This window comes from Narcine bancroftii, chromosome 6 (assembly GCF_036971445.1).
Source record: "Narcine bancroftii isolate sNarBan1 chromosome 6, sNarBan1.hap1, whole genome shotgun sequence".
Classification (NCBI taxonomy): Eukaryota; Metazoa; Chordata; class Chondrichthyes; order Torpediniformes; family Narcinidae; genus Narcine; species Narcine bancroftii.
Window position 1 is genome coordinate 167,839,539 of NC_091474.1, and position 20,121 is coordinate 167,859,659.

The 20,121-nt window shown below is 39.5% G+C and overlaps 1 protein-coding gene across 5 annotated transcripts in view; it reads left to right on the forward strand.

Annotated features, from left to right (window-relative positions):
- The first annotated feature begins 317 nt into the window (after positions 1 to 317).
- The window catches only part of LOC138736710 (proto-oncogene tyrosine-protein kinase LCK-like), a 71,818-nt gene continuing 52,014 nt past the window's right edge, over positions 318 to 20,121 (forward strand). Inside the window, exons 1-2 of one of the 5 annotated variants that reach the window (XM_069886634.1) lie at positions 318 to 492; positions 1,333 to 1,490. The gene's annotated coding sequence lies outside the window, so the exon portion shown is untranslated. Of the gene's footprint in view, positions 493 to 967; positions 1,244 to 1,332; positions 1,491 to 8,168; positions 8,381 to 8,598; positions 8,726 to 20,121 lie in introns of those variants that run through there. The other 4 variants (XM_069886635.1, XM_069886636.1, XM_069886637.1 and 1 more) reach the window with 4 other exon arrangements.

Sequence of the window (20,121 nt, forward strand, 5' to 3'; positions counted from 1 at the left end):
CCTCTGCGTAAAGAAATTTCCCCTTATGTTCCCCTTATAATTTTTCCCCTTCAATCTTAAACCATGTCCTCTAGTTTGAATCTCCCCCTTTCTTAATTGAAAAAGCCTATCCACATTTACTTTGTCTGTCCCTTTTAAAATCTTAAACACCTCTATCAAGTCCCCTGTCAATCTTCTAAGCTCCAGAGAAAAATGCCCCAGTCTGCACAACCTTTTCCTGTAACTCAGACCCTGAAATCCTGTCAACATTCTCGTGAACCTTCTCTGCACTCTCTCTATTTTGTTTATATCTGTATATCTAAATTCTTTTTAAAATTGCTGCATTTTGAAATTCCCACAAGAGAATTCTGTTTTTCAGATATAAATTTCCTTGCAAATCCATTTCCAGATAGCCATTTACTGACATGGAGTGTATGAAACACAGTTAACCTCAAGACACTCAACAGCATCGATGCGCAGAAGGAAAGGGGTGTGCAAGACCCATAATCCCCTGTAAGTACCATATAAATAGATGGTGGAGTAATGAAGGTGAATGGTATGTTTATTTTCATTGGTCCATAACTTCAATATAAAAGTAAACAAATCATGTAGCTAGATAAAATTTTGATTGGGCCACATTTGGAGTATTTGTGTGCATTTCTGATCGCCTCCATACAAGAAGAATGTCCAGACTTTGGAAAGGATACAGAAGAGATTTACCAGGATGCTGCCTGGGTTAGAGGGGATGAGATATAGGGAGAGGCTGGACAAACTTGGGCCGTTTTCTCTGAGCATCAATGGGGTGGGGAGACCTAATGGAAGTTTAAAAAATTATGAGATGCATTGATAGGATGCAGGTAGATAGTCAATCTTTTTCCCAGGGTAAATATGTCAGATACTAGGTGAGGGGTGGGGTTTGGAATGGAGTGGGGGGGGGGGGGGCAAAGGAGACGTGCTGGGCTTTTTTTTAAACACCGAAAGTGCCAGGTGCCGGGGTAGTGGTGGAAGCAGATTTGAATGTGGCGTTTAAGGGGCTTACAGCTAGACACACAAATGTGCAGGGATTAAAGGAATATGGATCAAGTGCAAGAAGAAGAGATTTGGTTTAATCTGGCTTCCTGCACGGCGCAGATATGTGGGTCGAAAGGTCTTTTTTTTTTCGTTTTGTTTTGTTCTGTGTGCCCTAGCAAAAGAATTACAAAGGAGAATTTAACTTTATGCCATCCCACCCTCCTACCGGTTCGTGGGTTTTAGAAACTCATTAGTAAGTTCAGTATTACAACTTGCACAGTTGTGAATGCACAACACCTTCGTTGAAACTAAATCTGGCCTTTTTCCTTTTACCATCGTCAGCATCGGTGGCTGGGGAGTGTTTAGTACCAGACTGTGAACATTCCGATAAGGTGACCTGATCGATTCACCCGATGACCGTCTTCTTCTCCGGAGCAAGCCACCTTTCCAGGACGATGGTCCAGTCCAGACGTGAGAAGGAATTCCTGCATTAGTTTGAGGTAATCATGAGAGTGGACCTTTCTGTACAGACTGGCTGCATACCAGTTCTGCCCTTTGTGCTAATCCTTTATGTATTTATTGCAAGATATATAAACTGGCCCCAAACTTTCGGGAAACACACAATGAAGGGTCTCGACTCAAAACGTGGAGTCAGGCCGTTTCTACCCGTGGATGCTGCCTGAGCCGCTGAGTACCTGATTTGTGTGGAGACGGGCTGGCCAGGTCGGAGGCCGCCTGTCTGCAGTGTTGACAGGAGCTCCCGCCAGGAGCGCCGCAATTTCCACCACGTCAATGGACGGCGAGTGACCAGCTGGAACCAATGAAGAAGAGAGTCAACACACTTAAAAGAGCAAAGTATTCAAACTAATAAAGTGCAATATTATATCAAAGAACCTTCATTAATATGTCAGCTTGTAGTGGACAATGTGGCTGCGGCCCGAAGAGAGGGAGTTTGATTAGAACGTGGCTCAATATCTTCCTTACTGCGTCCCTCCACAGTGGGACACAGGGAAAAAAAAACCTTGAGACTTGACTGAAAGCGGGTCATTATGAATGAATTGCAGCCCAGTCTCCTTTTGTGTGTGGGATCTTCTCTCAAATTGTTCGCTGTAAATCAGAAAATGAGGCTGCGACATCGATCAACTTGCGTCTAATATTGAAATGCGTGCCTTGTGTTAAATGAACAACACTAATGTATGAAAGCCGACTATTCACCCCCTTGAATTAAAAGAGTATTATTAACGAGAAGTTTTGAAGGCGTCAGTAAAATTGGAATTATTTGCTTGTAGTGTTTAATTTCAGTGAATGGGGAAAAAAACGTTGGGTTAAGGGCTCGGTGACGACTCTGGGATGGATGCCTTCATTACCAGGTGGATAGTTTTGGGAGAGGGGCCTGAACCTGTCCATTCAATAATCTGGTTACTAACAGGACCGGTGAACTGAAGCGCAAGTCGAACAATCCAAAACAGTTCTATGGGACAAACTGAGAGGGAGTCTAACCACCCCAGTAATTAGATACATTGTGGTGTGGCCCTGAGCAGGCTCGGCGTCATGAGGGGGGCATTCACGGGCCATGCCCCCCCCCCCCCCCCCCCCACCTTGGGGTCGTGGGAAAAATGAGCTTCGAGTGCGTGGCCTCCGCTGCGTCCCGAGTGGGACAGGAATGAGCTTGCCTGTGAGCCCCTCGATGCCTGAGTGTCTGACACACTCCTTCCCCAACGGGGCCACAAAAAAAACCCAAATGAAAACTTAGCTCAGCTTGGCCCAGGGTGGATTGAGAAGGTCTGGGGAATGTGTTTGTGTGGGATCAGATCCAGCAATCTTTACTGAGATCTACTCGAACCATACGGATCCACGGGAAACCATTCAATTGTGAATTTCAGGCGCTGACAGTCATCAGAGACAACGTGAAAAGAATCAACAAACGAAAGCGGATTAAGTCCACGTTCCGCACTACCCTGATGGACACTTGTCAGTGGTGGAAAACCTCGTTGATCGGAAGACCGCAGTTTTAATTTGATATTGCCGACCCCCACCCCCTTCCTGGAACGGCAGTCTGTGTCCCCTCCCTAATGCCCCCTGATCAGATCTCTTCTGACGCCGACACTGGCCCTGCGGGAATTAGATTTATTTTCGTCTTGACGCAGTGGTTCGCAACCTTCTCCTTTCCACTCACATACCACTTTCAATAATCCCTATGCCATGGTGCCCTGTGATAAGAGTCACATTGGTGGTTACTAACAGGACCGATGAACTGAAGCACAAGTCGAACAATCCAAAAAAGTTCTTTGGGAGAAACTGAGAGGGAGTCTAACCACCCCAGTAATTAGATACATTGTGGTGTGGCCCTGAGCAGGCTCAGCGTCATGAGGGGGGCATTAGCGGGCCATCCACCCCCCCACCTACCCGTAGCACTAAGGGATTGCTGAAGGTGGTATGTGAATGGGAAGGGAAGGTTAAGAGTCACTGCTCTAGACCTAATTGTTATTGAAATATTTCGCTTGAGAAGAATTGTCATTGGCCCATTTCCTTTGGAGTTATGAAACCTTGCACATAACAAGTCAATTAGGTACGATTAAAACAGTGGTTTTCAAATGTTTTCTTTTCACCCACATACCTTAATCAATCCTTTACTAATCACAGAGCACCTATGGCCTAGGAATTACTTAACGTGGTATGTGAGTAGAAAGAAAAGTTTGAAAACTACTGGTAGAGATTGATCTACCACTGAGTTCATTTTTTTTACTGTTTGCTTTTTCACCATTTACAGGACCTAGACCTTTCACACATTGGTTTCCCTTTTGGAGACAAAACCAAATCTCTCTCTGAGAAAGTCACTTGGTAATTGTAGGTGAAATATCTTTCAGAATCAGAATTTATTGTCATAGAACATTGCAGCACAGAAACAGGCCCATTGGCCCTTCTCGTCTGTGCTGATCTATTTTTCTGCTTAGTTCCATTGACCAACACCCAGTCCATAGCCTTCCATACTTCTCCCATCCATGCACCTGTCCAAATTCTTCTTAAATGTGAAAATTGAGCCTGCATTTGCCACTTGTTCCACGCTCCCACACTTTCTGGGTGAAGAAATTCCCCCACTACTTTTTCCCTTTCACCCTTAACTCATATCCTCTGGTTTGTATCTCACCTACCTCATTTACCCTGTATATACCCCTCATGATTTTGTAAGCCTCTATCAAATCTCCCTTCATTCTTCTATGGTCCAGAGAATAAAGTCCTAACCTGTAACTCATTTCCTGAAGTCTGGGCAACATCCTAGTAAATCTTCTCTTCACTCTTTCAATCTTATTGGTATCTTTCCTGTAGTTAGGTGACCTAAACTGCACACAAGCCTCCAAATTTGGTAGAGATAAGGCATAACCAATGTCTTGTACAACTTCACCAGAACATCCCATGTATCAGAACATTTGTAGTTTTGCAGCAGAATTACAGGTGCAAAACCTACTATAAATTACTTTTTTTTTTAAAAAAAAAGGTAAATTAGTGCAAAAAAAAGTGAGGTTGTGGCTGTGGTTCATTGCCCATTCAGTAATCTGATAGCAGAGGGGAAGAAGCTGTTTTTGTACTGTTGGCTGGTCATCTTCAGACTCCTGTACCTCCTTTCTGATAATAGCAGTGAGAAGAGAGCATAGTCCAATGGTGGGGGTCCTTGATGATAGAGGCTGCTTTCTTGAGACACTACCTCTTGTAGATGTCTTTAACAGAGCAAAGACTAATACCCATACTGGCACTGGCCGAGTTCACAACTCTCTGTAGCCTTTTCCTTTTCTTGAGTATTGGCATCTCCATTCCAGAGAGTGATGCTACTACTCAAAATGCTCTCCATGGTACACCTGTAGAAATTTGCAAGAGTTTTTGGTGATGTACTAAATCTTATCAAACTCCAAATGAAGTATAGCCACTGGTTGGCCTTTTGTACAATTGCAATGAGACAAAGGCCACAGGATAGAGCTTGAGAGACCCTTTCCACCGCTTGAAGAGGATTGGTTTGCGCTCTCCTGTTTTCCTCTTCCTGAAGTCCACCATGAGTTCCTTTGTTTTGCTGATGTTGAATGCATTGTTGTTGTGACACTATTTAACTATCTGATCGAGGTCACTCTGGTACATTTCCTCATTGCCGTCCACGATTCTGTCATTAGCAATTTGTAGATGGCATTTGTATTGTGCTAAGCCACACCGTCATGGGTGTAGAGAAAGAAGAGCAGAGGGCTAAGCACTCATCCTTGAAGTCTGGCTGTGCTGATTGTCAGTGAGGAGGAGACATTGTGACTGATTACTGACTATTGTCTTCCAAAGAGGAAGTCAAGGATGCAATTGCAGAGGGAGGTGGATAGGCACAGATTTTTCAAGCTTCCTTATTGAGGGGATGATGGTATTGAAAGCTGAGCTGTAATCAATGAAAAGCAGCCTGATCTACATGTTGCTGTTGTCTAGGTGATCCAGGGCTGAGTGAAGAGCCACTGCGATTGCATCTGCTGTGGAGCAAATGTAGCAGTAAGTGAATTGCAGTGGATCTAGGTCTTAGGTATGAGATGATTCTGACCATGACCAACCTCTCAAATAACTTTAATGAGTGGATGTGATACTACTGGGCAATAGTCACTGAAGCAGCTCCCTCTGCTCTTCTCGGGCACAGGTATGACCAATGCCTTTTTGAAGCAGGTGGGGACCTCTGACGACAGCAATGAAAGACTGCAAATGTCTGGGAGCTAGTTGGTTGGCACAGACTTTCAGTACACCGCCAGGTATGCCATCAGGGGCTAACACACCTTGCAACAGTTCATCCTCTTGAAAATGTTCTGCTGTTGGCCTCAGAGGCAGACATCACAGGGTTGCCAGCTTCTGCAGTGATTCTCATTGGTACCATTGAATTCTCTTTTCCAAAGTGAGCACAAAAGGCGTTCAGTTCATCAGAGAGTGAAACATTGCAGCTTAAAATATTTTAGGAATACGATTGTCATTTGCACACCATGACGGGGAAATATGTATCAAAATGATTTTGTGATAACATTTTGAATTAAATTAAAATTAAAGATGATCCATATTTACATGAGCAATCTCATCACTGATTTATTTACACAATAGAGGGGATGGTATGATATAATCAGCTATTGTCGATATATTACAATTAAGCATGAACTAACTTACAGTGACTGTCATTATGAAATATTGGATATTATAAATAAATATAGTTTAATTGTACTATGTCTCCTGCAGTCTTGGTATTTCCCCCTGTAAGTGATTTGTCCTGTCTACACTCATTCTGAGGGGAACATTCATCTATAATATAAACATCAGTGTTTCCATTAGAACTATGCCAATATTAGGCAAATAAATTGAAAGAATATGAGGAGACTCTAAAAGGGTATAGATAGGTTAAGTGAATGGGAAAGGATCTGATGAGTGCAGTAAAATATGGGAAATAGGTACAATTGTCCTTTTTTGGAATGAAAATTAAAAATGTATGTAATCTAAATGTTGAAAGATTGTGGAGCTCTGGGATTCAGCAATATTCTGGAGCATTATTTACAGAAGACTAGTGATGCAGGTACAAGTCCTGAGGAAAACTAACCAAATGTCATTGTGTATTGTGAAGGAAATTGCAATATAAAAATAGGGAAGTCATATTTAGGGCGTTGATGAAACATGGAAAAGTACATACTTTATTGGCCCTTGTTCAAAGAAGGTTATTTCTATGATGGGATCCACTCTGAGAAGGTCAAAACACAAATGCTGGAGGAACTCAGCCAGTCTCACAGCGTCCATAAAGGGTAAAGATATATTACTGATGTTTTGGGAAGGTTTACAGGACTGATACCTCAAATGGCTGGGTTGTATTATGTTGTTTGTATCTGCTGGAGTTTAGGTTAAGTGGAAGCAACTTAAATAAAACTTGTAAGATCCTGAAGAGTCTTGCCCTGGTTAATATTGAGAGAATATTTCCTTGTGGGAGAACCTGGAATTAAGGGGTCACTGTGTAAATATAAAGGATGACCTTAAGGCAGGAATGAGATGTACCTTTTTCTCTCGGTGCATTAATGTCATTGGAAATTTGTTTCCAAGAGGAATGGAACACAGTCTTTAAATATGTTATGTCAGAACTACGTAGATTCTCGATAAACGAAGGGTTGAAAGGTTACCGGATGAGGGAGGTGGGAATGTGGAGTAGAGATTGTATGTGGATCAATTATGATATCATTGAACGGTGAAATAGGGTGTTGAGTTGGGGTAACCTTCTTCGGCCTACTGAGATTTTGCACATTGCCCATTTAAGAACACATTACTTTGTTTAATTCTTAAGCAGTGCTCTACATTTTTTGGACACATTTATTTTTGTAATGCTGTGTAAGATAGACAACCAGGTCGGAAACATAAACAGAAAGAACTGGAACCACCCATCAAGTTAGGCAGCCTTGCGGTAAGAGCAAAAGAGGTGACGTTTTGGATGGAGCTGAGGAATAATTGTTTTTCTCAGAAGTAGTGAATGTGAAACTCCTGCTCAAGGAAGCAGGAGAGGTTGTCTTATTAAATATATCTAAGACAGACTTGGACACATTTTTGTATGTGATGGAGAAAATGCAGGTGGATGGAGTTGAGCCATGATCTTGAATGGGAAGATCTTTAATTTGGTTGTGATGAAGGATTATCACCTCAAACATTAAGTCAGTGTTTCCAGCAATGGTGGTCCTTTTATTCACATTTCCAGCGACTTCAGGTTTTTTTTTTAAAACGTTAATCAACAGTTACAGATATTTATTTACGGTCAGAAAATTGTATCCAAAACTTAACGATACCCAGTCAGGCGTGTCGGAATTTTAAACGCGCCTTTCAAAAGGAAAAGAGATTTTATTCAACAAAATAAACAGTGCAGTGACTCTATCGTCTGAAATCGTCATTGGTGGAGCTAGATTTCCAGTGGCTTCCTAAATAGGGGGGGGTATTTGGGTAAACCTTGGAGCAGAACCCGAAAGGGTTGAAAAATCTCTCGCCATTCAGTGGAAACGGAGCCTGACCGCTGCTCTTCTGTCCGCCAGTTTGTCGAGAGGGGAATTTAAAGGGGGGGGGGGGGGCATCTGGACTTTAACGTCACTTGGGGTTGCAAAGTGTTAACTTTTACAGCCGACGCTGGCCCTCGGAAAGACCAGGAGGCAGTTCTCAGCGCTGGACAAAAATGACTCACCATCTCTTCGAGCAGCTCAATTTCTTTTGTTGCAGAAACGGACACAAATAGAGCTCCTGGCTCCAGTCGTGGCGGCAATTCAGCCACGTGCGGTTCTCCAAGGACTGGCTCATCAGGTCTGACCGACGTGCGTGGCTGACAGGAGCGCGGCGTGGAGTTGGGCGCAGCGTGGCCGGAGCCGTGACACAGGTACTGACTGGCCAGAGCAAGCAGCGAAAGGCACCGTGCACTGTGACTGGCCTGCGTCCCTCGCAGAACGGATCCCTTCATTCACTCTTCGACCACATCTTCTTCTGGGGTCGGGCTAACATTACCGAAGCGCTGTTATCTCGCTGGTCATTTCTGGGGAAAGTTAGGGGGGGGGGGGCGGTGAGGGGGAGTTCTTGTTGCCATTTTCCATTTGATAGTTTCGGATTATACCGGTCAGACAGCCAGAAGAGAACAAAGTTGCAAAGGAAGTCTCCAAATGCTGCCAGGCTCTGCCCTCTGCAATTCTCATCGATCACAACTTAATTGGAAACGACCACGTTAAAGGTAAATATGCAAAAGATCAAACTTTTAGATAAACTTTTTTTTTTGTGAAGAAAAGCATTAAAGATCATCACTAAAGGGGCATCTGTAATTTAAAAAAAAGTAGCGATTTGTACTCACCCATGTTAAAAGTGGAGAGTGGAGTTTGAAAATGAATGGAACCCAACCAGGAGAAACAAAACGTCAAAGGAAATCTTTCCCAGGGCGACAGGATGGCTTCTTTTAACATTAGCTTGGTCACTGGATATTGGTTGGTCTTGCTCAGGTAGAATTAACTCGATAATGATCTACCTGTAATTGTTCTTTATTATTACTCTCAGATGGATATGGCTGAGACTATTATTTGGGGGAGCGCGGGTGGCTGGCTCCTCCATGAAGCTGATGCTCTTTATTCACTCTCCATCCGTAAATAGCACTAAAACTGTCTGGCTCCTCTTTAAGATGTGCTGAATGGCATGAAGTTCGCCTTTACGTGGCAGATCTTCAACACACCGCCACAGTCGTGTAATTTCAGTCAAATTAATTTGAATGGAATAATTACTTCCAAACGACCTGCCTGGCGCAGAACATGAACAATAGTAATTGGAGATTCCTAGTCCTTCAAATTTTAATTATAATGAGTGACATTCTTTAATCAAAAGCAAACTTTTTTTTTCTTTTCATTCTTCTTTGGACGGTTTGACCTTTCTGTTCCTGATTTCACATTTAGCACAATATTCTCACAGGGGCTTCCTGCATCTGACTTTGGTATTTGGAAGGATTCTAAACTAGGTCCCCAGTTTTCTGCCTCTTATAACAGATGTTGTGCAGAATCACAAATAGCAATGAGGAAGCGTACAGGAGGGAGATAGTCACACCAACAGCCTTGCGCTCAATGTTGGCAAAACCAAGGAGATGATTGTGGACTACAGGAGGAAGTCAGGGGAACATGACCCAGTCCTCATTGAGGGGTCAGTAGTGGAGAGGGTCAAGAACTCTGAATTTCAACATGTCCTGGATCCGCCATGTTGATGACTTGCCAGCAGTTATACTTTGTGAGGTGACTGAGGAGATTTGGTATCTCACCAAAGACTCTTGAAAACTTCTACAGGTGTACTGTGGAAAGCATTCTGGCTGGATGCATCACTGTCTGGTAATGGAGGCATCACATCTCAGGATAAGAAAAAACTCTAGAGGGTTGTAAACTTGGTCTGTGACATCACAAGCACCAGACTTCACCCCATCGAGGACATCTACATGAGGTGGTGTCTTAAAAAAGCAGCCTCTATCCTCAAAGACCCCCACCACCAAGGCCATGCCCTCTTCACTTTGCTACCATCGGGGAAAAGGTACAGGACCCTAAAGATGAGCACTCATTGACTCAAGGACAGCTTGTTCCCCACTGCCATCAGATTCCTGAATGATCAATGAACAAAAAGCACTGCCTTACTTTTCGTGCACTATTACTTTCTGTAAATGGTTATAATATGAATGTTTACCCTATGATGCCGCTGTAAAACCCTGAATTTCGTGACTTGTTCATGACAATAAATCCTGATTCTGAAGCTGCTGCATTTAGCAACTTGCCTTACAAAGCCTGGCAGAAGGGTTGTAGATCAATGCGAGGCCACATTCATTCACACCTCACAGCAGGATCCTGCACTTTGTTCATATTTTTATATAAAAACTCAGAATTTTAAAAAAGCAAATTAATTTTTGTTTTGCTGGTTGGTATTCTATTTGTATTCAAGACAAAATTTATGGAAAGGGCGGTTTACCAGTACATTAGCACAGATATCGGCCAGATAAACACACAGGAGAGAAAGGAGTGGAGATTTTGCTGAGAAAAAGATGGGGAAGGTGATTAGAGGAGCATACATATTGAGAATTAATCTACCCTCTCTCAAAAATATTCAAAGAATCTGCTTCCACCATCCTTTACCTCAAAGGCTTTGGAAATCTCTACCTCAGCCTTAGGGCCCTCTTGGTGAAAAAAACCGGCGACACCATATTCTAGATCATCTCACAAGAAGAACTATCCTTTGCCCATCATTCCTCTGAGGACTCCTCAATAATAACATCGAAGAGAGAAACTTCATTCATTTCTGATGTAATCTGCACGAGACCCCATCTGTCTTCACCATTTGTCTCTTAATCAGTTCCAGGTAACTTGAGAGAGATAATAAAACCTCTTCCAATATCTTCTGCAGCATAAACAAATTGAATTATAAGAAAATCTTTCAAACTCTTGTTTTCCAACCATTTTGTTACATTTTAAGCATTATGCATTCTCTTTGGTCTTTTGCAACAAGGTCATTAAAAAGTACCCTGACTAACTAATGTTCCGATTTTAGCCTTATAAATTACTGAGCAATTGACAACTCATTGATTAAAATGACCTCTTTTAAAGACATCAGTTTCATTTGGCCTCAGACCACAACTATTTGAGGTCAAATTAGCATTTTGCATTTGATATGTTGCACTTTATTCCGGTTAATTCTTTGGTTAATTATTGGTGCTTGATATTTTTCTGAGAAAGGCACTATATTTGCATTTGGATACATTGGCAAACCATTTTTGTGTAAATGAAAATATATTTTCACATGGGTATGAGGAGATAAATTCAAGAACTGCCCAAGAGGGTGTAATGGAGTGGAGGGACCTGGGGGTGCAGTTACATGGCTCTTTAAAGATGGGAGCTCAGATTGACAGTGCGTTTGGGATGCTTGCCTTCATTGGCTGGGGAAATGAATACAAGTGTTGGGATATCATGTTGAAGTTATACAAGATGTTTGTGAGGGAATATTGTGTGCAGTTTTGGCCATCTAGCTAAAGAAAGTTGGAAATGGTACAGAAGAGGTTGTTGCCTGGATTAGGGAAGTTAGGATATCACGAGAGTCTGGAAAAATTAGGCCTGTTTTTCTTAGAGCTTTGGAGGTTGAGAGGGGATCTGATTGTGGTTAATAAAATCATGGGGTCATTGATCAGGTGATAGTCTCTTTTGTAGAGTGGAAGATTCTAGAATAAGAGAGCATAACTATATCAAGAGGGGTGTGAGATTTAGAATAGATGTGAGGTGACAGTTCTTCACTCAGAGGACGGTGGGCAGATGGAATGAGCTGCCAGACAGAATGGTGGAGGCTGATATGTTAGCTTCCTTTAAAAACGCACTTTGATAACTAATGGACGGGAGGAGTATGGGCCTAATGCGAATGTGGAACAGAATCAAGGGGGTACTTTGTTCGGCACCGTCAAGCAGGCCTGTAGGACTCTGATTCTCATACGGAAATCTGAAATTACAGTAGAAAAGTTTGCATTGTGGATTCGACCAGACAGCAGTTTAAAGGCAACTGGAATATTAAAGATTCATGTACTCTCTATCACTCTCTCATGGACTGTGATGGACTGTGAATTTGCAACATTTTCTATTTTAATTTGTTAAATACACCTCTGCTGATTGATTTATTCATTTTGGCAAAGAGGCTGCTCTTCTAGATTGATCCGTTCTGTATTCCTTTTATTGTAGTTTTGGTGAACAATGAGGAGAATCTTATAGCGCAGTTATATTAATTTGACATTATAATTTCTTATGAAACATTAATTTTTAAATGCTTTACTCTTAAAATATATTTAATGCTCTCAATGAGAACTCCAAAATCTATGCTTAATAATTTGAATGGAAGGTTTATTTTTTATCCCCTTCATGCAGGAAGGATGACATTACGAAAGTTTGGTTTAAGCAAATTATTTATTTTTGATCAGATAAAATACAATATTCGCAGTACATGTACAAAGGATTTTGAACCCGTGATTTCCTTTAATTTCAGCTTTTTCTAGATGTGAGGAAATTGTTGATCTAACATGGTGTCTTCAAGAATCGTATTTGATAGGAAATGCCATTGGCTGACATTTAATAACCCTGGAAAATTAAGAATCATTGTGAATCATTCTTAGCCAGGATTGTCCCATTGTGGGGTTTTCAGATAAAGTATGAATCACTTTGCTCCTTTACTTCCTAAAATGTTCCAGATATAAAAATAGAGAGATAATGTTTCATTTTATATGGGGCAGTGGTGAAACCACATATGTTGGTCTTTTTTTATGGAAAGTTGTTAATATGTTGGACGCAGATTACAGAAGATTCACTACATTAGCACTCAGAGTGGGTGGGTTGTTTTATTGGTTTGCAACGACTGAAGTGAAAGCAGAAAACGTCGGGAACAATCACCAGCTCAGCTGGCATCTGTGGAGGGAGAACTCTTTCACATTTCAGATCAGAACTTGTGTTTCCAACATTTTTCATTTTTATTTCAGACTCTCATCAACAGAATATTTTCTCTAATTTTCTCTGGTACTTGTTGAACTGTCAAAGAGTATTTAATTGAAATGTAAAAGATCTGGAGGGGTTCCACGATAAATATGAAGAGAATATTTTCCCATGTTGTGGGGGGTGGGGGGGGAGGCAGTGGAGAGCTGGAACTTGGGCTCACTGTTTTAAAATAAACAGTTGTAAAACATGAAAGTCTGCAGACCCTGTGGCTGAAGTAAAAACACAACGCTAGAGAAACTCAGCAGGTCAAACAGTGTCCTTGATATAGCAAAGATAAAGATACAAAACTAACCTTTCAGGCTTGAGCCCTTCATCAAGGTATGAAGAAATGTTGGGCACCTGACAAAGGAGTTGACTGGCCTACCAGTAGAGATTTTGAGGTAGAGATTTCCAAAGCCTTAGGGCCCTCTTGGTGGAAAAAACCCTTCTCAGCCTGCTCCTTAAACTGGCAACACCATATTCTAGATCATCTCACAAGAAGAACTATCCTTTGCCCATCATTCCTCTGAGGACTCCTCAATAATAACATCTAAGAGAGAAACTTCATTCATTTCTGATGTAATCTGCACGAGACCCCATCTGTCTTCACCATTTGTCTCTTAATCAGTTCCAGGTAACTTGAGAGAGATAATAAAACCTCTTCCAATATCTTCTGCAGCATAAACAAATTGAATTATAAGAAAATCTTTCAAACTCTTGTTTTCCAACCATTTTGTTACATTTCAGGCATTATGCATTCTCTTTGGTCTTTTGCAACAAGGTCATTAAAAAGTACCCTGACTAATGTTCCGATTTTAGCCTTATAAATTATAAATAACCTAACTTGTATATTTGGCATCTACGGATGTGCATGCATATTGGTGCAGTATAAATTTGAACATTAACTTTCTGAATGAATATGATAATCATGGCATTGTTTCTACACTTTAATGATGGTCTAGTGAAAAATGAATCAAATGCACCAAAAGAACTCTTAACTTGATCTTTGAGGTATAATAGAATGGATTCAAATCTGCAAAGCAAATGTCAGTTCAGTATTGAAAATAGTGAAATGCTGGAGGAACTCAGCAGGCCTCACAATGCCCATAGGAGGTAAATGTATATCAATGAAGTTTGGGCCTGAGCCCTTTCTCAAGGAATGAGTAAAACATAGGCATGTGCCTGTATTAAAAGGCTGGTGAAAAGGGAAGAATGGAGGGGGAGGTGTACAGACCAACAGACAAAAGGTGTTAATTGGATATGGTAAGAGAACAGGAGAGAGGAAAGGTGAAAATTAATTGTGGATGTTGTTTATGAGTCTGTGGAAGGAGACAGAGGGTAAGGAGAAATGTAAGAGAAAGAGAGGTAGGGCTAGAGGAAAGGAGACATAGGGAAAGAGAGTGGGGGGAAGGGTGCCTAATAGAAATATGTGATGCCAATGGCATCAGTTGGAGGATACCCAAATGGAATATGAGGTGCTGTTCCTCTAATTTGCAGGTGGTCTCAGCCTGGCAGTGCTGTTGGCAATGGAATAGGTCAGGGAATTGAAATGAATGGCCACTAAGAGATCTACATTATTGTGGTGGGCAGAGCTGAGGTGTTCAACTAAGCGATCTCCCAATCAGCATCCAGTCTCTCTGATATAGAGGAGACCACCAGATACAGTAGATGACCCCTGGCGATTCACAAGTGAAGTGTTGCTTCAATTGGTAGGACAGTTTGGCACTCCAAATGGTGGTGAAGGAGATGTGGGCACTTGTGAAACTTTTCCTGTAGTCACAGAGGCAGGTGCCAAGGGGAAGATTGGTGGGAACATAAGAGCGAACGAGGGAGTCACAGAAGGAGTGATCCTTGCAGAAGGCCGAGAGGGGTAGAGACGAGAAGATGATTCTGGTGGTAGGATCACATAGTAGATGGCAGAAATGGTGGAGCATGATATGTTGGATGTGAAGGCTGGTGCGGTGGTCGGTGAGGACAAAAAAATCCTGCCCTCGTTGGGCATGGAGGCAGATGGGCAAGGGTAGATGTGCGTGTAATGGAGAATATGCAGTTTACAGGTGAGTGAACGGTGGTGGAGGGGAAGCCACGTTTTTTTGGGGAAATTTTTATTTAAAGATTTTACAAAATGTTAAACATAACAAAAAAACACAACAATTAAAAAAAAGAGAAACCCTTTACACCCCCCTTCCCATCTAAGCTATCCCATCCCACCCACCTCCCCTTGGAGCCATAAAAAATTATTAAATTATTTCCGGGTACTCAATATTAACTGTTTGGTGTGCCAATTCTGTACATGTCATTTACTTAACATCTATAGCCATATGTTGTACATATAAACTCCACATCTTAACAAAAAAAAGAGTAATTATATCGTAGGTTATGTTATTTTTTTCCAGATACGGTTGTAATTCATTATAATTAACCATATTATATCTCACATTAAGTAATTTCGTAACACTGTCAACACACGTTTGATCATTCTTCCCAAGACAAAGTAATATCCAAATCCTTCTCCCACTTCTCCTTCATTTTATATACATCAATCATATTCATCTTTTCTTGCAATAGCATATACATTTCCGAAACAAACCCTGTTTCCTTTATCAGCAATTAACATCTCAAATTTTGTTTGACCTGGTAATACCAATTCTTGCCCAAAATTTGCTAGAAATAAATCCTGAACTTGATAATAAGCAACTTGAAATACCAAACTTCTCTCAAAATCTATTAAAAGAAAGAAATCTACCTGCTTCAAAACAATCCTTCACCAGTTTTACTCCTTTCATTTCCCAATCTTTCATATAAGGGTTATTTAAAGAAAAAGGAATCAATTTATTCTGATATAATAGTGATTTAGCTGAAAAATTTCCTTTGGATCCTATGATCTGATCTCGCTTGTACCTAATATCCATTAAGTGTCTCAATACAGGCAATTTGTACTTTTGCAATAATAAAGGATTCAATTTATAAATAAATGGACATATTTTATTTCCAATTCAATCTTTGCCCACATAGGTGGTTGATCAATATCAAATAACCTATTGATATAATTTAGTTGCACCGCCTCATAATAATTTTGAAAATGTGGTAGTAGAAGTCCACCTAATTCATAACGCCATGTTAATTTTTGCATAGAAACCCTTGCCAATTTGCCTTTCCACAAAAATTACTTTATTTAATTCCTTTAAAAAAATTCTTCGATACTGCACTTGGAATAGACTGAAAAAAATACAGTATATGGGGATATATATTCATTTTTATACAATTAACTCATCCAATTAAAGTTAATGTAGATCTTTCCATCCATGTAAATCAGCTTTAATCTTATTTAACATAGTATATAATTTAAACTATATAAATCTTGATATTCTTTATCCACTATGACCCCTCAATATTTAATTTTATTAGACCATCTAAATTTGGTAATTTGTCTACAGTCTGTATTATCTTCATCTGATATAGCTAATATCTCACTTTTATCTCAATTAACTTTATAACCTGAAATCATACCATACCAATGCAACAAATTTTGTAACGGTTCTAAAGAGTCTTTAGGATATGACAAATATATCAACACATCATCTGAAAACAAATTACTTTTATATTCTTGTTCACCTATTGTAATTTTTTTAATATTAAAATCTTGTCTTATCGCTTGAGCCAAAGGTTCTATTACTAAAGCAAATAAGGCTGGTGAGAGTCGGCAACCTTGTCTAGTTGATCGAGAAAAATTAAATGCTGATGAAATCTGTCCATTTGTCATCATCCTAGCAGAAGGATTAGTATATAAAGCCTTAACCCAACTGGTGAAAAGTGGTCCAAATTTAAATCTTACTAACACCTTAAACAAAAAAATTCCACTCAACATGGTCAAAAGCTTTTTCCGCATCTAATGCTAAAATCAACAGTTGATTAATCTGTCGTCTTCAAGCATTAATTATTGTAATCAATTTAGTAATATTATCATCTGATTATCTACCCTTAATAAATCCTGCTCGATTCACATGTACTAATTTTGGTTAAAAAAAATTAGCCACTCTATTAGCTGATACCTTTGCCAAAATTTTATAATCCACATTTAATAAAGATATTGGTCTATATGAAGTCACTTTTAAAGGATCCTTATACTTCTTTGGAATAACTGTTATCAATGTCCTTAAAAAAGACTCCAGAAATGAACCTGTTTCTGTCACTTGTTTCAATACTTCTGTGTATACAGGAAACAACAAATCATTAAATTCTTTATAAAACTCCATTGTAAATCCATCCTCTCCGGGAAATTTCCCACTAAGCATAGATTGCAGTGCTCCTTTAAGTTCCAAATCAGTGAATGGACTATCCAAGTCCATAATATCCACCTCATTTAATAATGGTAAATTTAAATTAGATAAAAAATGATTCAATCTGATCCATATATTGAGCACTCTCAGACATATATAAATTTTGATAAAAGTTAAAAAAACTCCTCATTAATTTCCTGTGGTTTATATGTAGTCCCTGAATTTTTTTCTAATTGCATGAATCATTCTTGATACTTGTTCAGTTTTCAACTGCCAAGCTAAAACTTTGTGCTCTCTTTCTCCTAATTCATAATAATGTTGCTTTGATCGTTGAATCGTTTTTTCATATTTATAAGTTTGCAAAGAATTATAGAGAAGTTTTAATTTAAATAATTGTATCTTACTATCTTCAGTAGAATTCTTCTGAAATTTTTTCTCTAACATTGCTATTTCTTTTTCCAAATTTTGACTCTCTGTTTTTTTAACTCTTGCTGTATAACTAATAATCTGACCTCTTAAATATCCCATAAAATAAATTTACTCTGGACCGAACCCTTGTTCATTTGCAAATAGAAAACAATTTGATCTCTGATATACTTAACAAAATCATGTTTTTTAACATTTCATTAAATTTCTAATGATAAACAGTTTCTACCACCTCAGTACCCACACAACAATAATGAATGATCAGACAATATTCTACTCTTATATTCAGCATGAGTAAATCTACCCTGCAATTGTGCCAAAACCAAAAATAAATCAATTCACAACAAATTGTGTCGGGCAGAATAAAAAGAAAAATCTTTTTCAGTTGGATTCAATCTTCTCCATATTTCCACCAAATTTAAATCTCTCATCAGTTCAATTGTTCTTTTAGCCATTTTAGTTTTCTTCACAGTTTTTGGAGAATTATCCAACAATGGGTCCAAACAACAATTAAAATCTCTTCCTATTAAAATATTCTCATTCGATTGGTTCAAATTTTAAAAAAGCATCTGTAACAAATTCTTCATCGTCCTCATTTGGTGCATAAATATTCATTAGCGTCCAAGTTTCTGAAAATATTTTACAATTAACAATCAATGCTCTACCAGCATTAGCAGAGAAGGAATCCAAAGCAAAAAGTACTCTTTTATTTATCAAAATCGCAACCCCTCTGGCTTTAGAATTAAAAGAGGATGCAATCAAATGACCAACCCAATCACGCTTCAATTTCAAATGCTCTTTCTCTGTCAAATGAGTTTCTTGTAAAAATGCAATATCATCCTTCATCTTTTTAATATAATCCAATATATATTTCCGTTTTATTTGGATGACTTAGCCCTTTGACATTAAATGCCGCAAAATTTAAGTTATTCATTGTTCCCTATAGAGTGGCACCCAATACAGCCAACCCTTACACTAAGTTAAAACTCCTTTTAAAAAAAAAACTTCAAAATCTACAAATAGAAAAAGAAAATTAAAAATACACAAAAAAACCTTAAAATTGATACAACTCCCCCCCCCCCAAAAAAAATTGCAAAGCAGTACCCCTTTATTTGACCGGGTGTGGTCAATACCACGAGCGGCAGATGACTCCAAATTCAGCAAGGTCATCTATCTCTCCCCGAACAGACCTTCAAAAAAATACAATCCATCATTTTATTGTCCAAACTGAGTTTGAGTGTCTTCCACCTCTTCAACCAATTGTGCCGTTTCTAGCTTCTTCGTCCCATTCCCATTCTTAGTCTTGACAATATTCACCAAAGATTTCATTGACAAATCGTGGCTCAATTTATTATTTGGCAAAGAATTAGCAAAAGTTAATGCATCCTGAGCTTTCTCAAAAAACTGAAATTGATATTGCCCATAAAATACTTGCTTCCACAGCACTATCTTAGCCTGATTAAACTCCTTGTGTCTCTGTATAACCTCCTGACTTAGATCAGCATACCCTGAACCATTATTGGATTCTGATCAACATGGGATTTCTGTACCACAAGACATAAAATCGTTTCCCAATCCTGATGTCTTAAACATCTAATTAAAACCACTCTTGGAGGCTACCCCAGAAAAGGTTCCCTTCTTGATGCTCAATGAGCTCTGACAATTCCAATCCGACTAGAAATGATTCCATCCCCAATATTTCTGGAATCCATTTACGAAAAAATTTAATAGGACACTGCCCTTCAATGTCTTCCGGAAGTCCAACTATTTTTACATTATTTCGTCAACTTTGATTTTCCAGTGAATCAATTTTTTGCAGAAAAGCATTCTTCAGAGCATCCCATCCTGTTATTGATTCTTCAGTCTGATCCATTCTATCTTTAACCTTCTTACATCTCTCTTGTACTTCATCAACTGCAGTTAAACACTTATTAAGATCTACAAAAATTGCTTCCCCTTTTAAATCAGTTACTTCACCTGGTTTAACAAATCCTTTGCCTGGACTTGATGTGGTTACAATGTTTGAGGAGTTAACAAATCAAAATGAAAATATTATGGCTTATATGACTACTAGTTTTCATAACATAGATGAACAATTTGCTGAAGTAAAAGGGGAAATGTCCGATGTGTGTGGAGAAATTACAGCTATGAAAGTGGATCTTAATAAGTGTTTAATGGAAGCCACTTGTTTTTGAAGTTGGAGGATGTGTCCGATGATCTGGCATTGGAGTAGATGCGACGGAGATGGAAGAATTGAGAGAAAGGAATGGAATCCTTACAGTGGACAGGGTGGGAAAGAGGTAGCTGTGGGAGTTGGTGGGTTTGTAGAAGAAGTCTGTCAAGAGTTTGTCTCCCAAGATGGAGACCGATAAATCGAGTAAAGTGAAAATGTTGCTAGAGGTGTA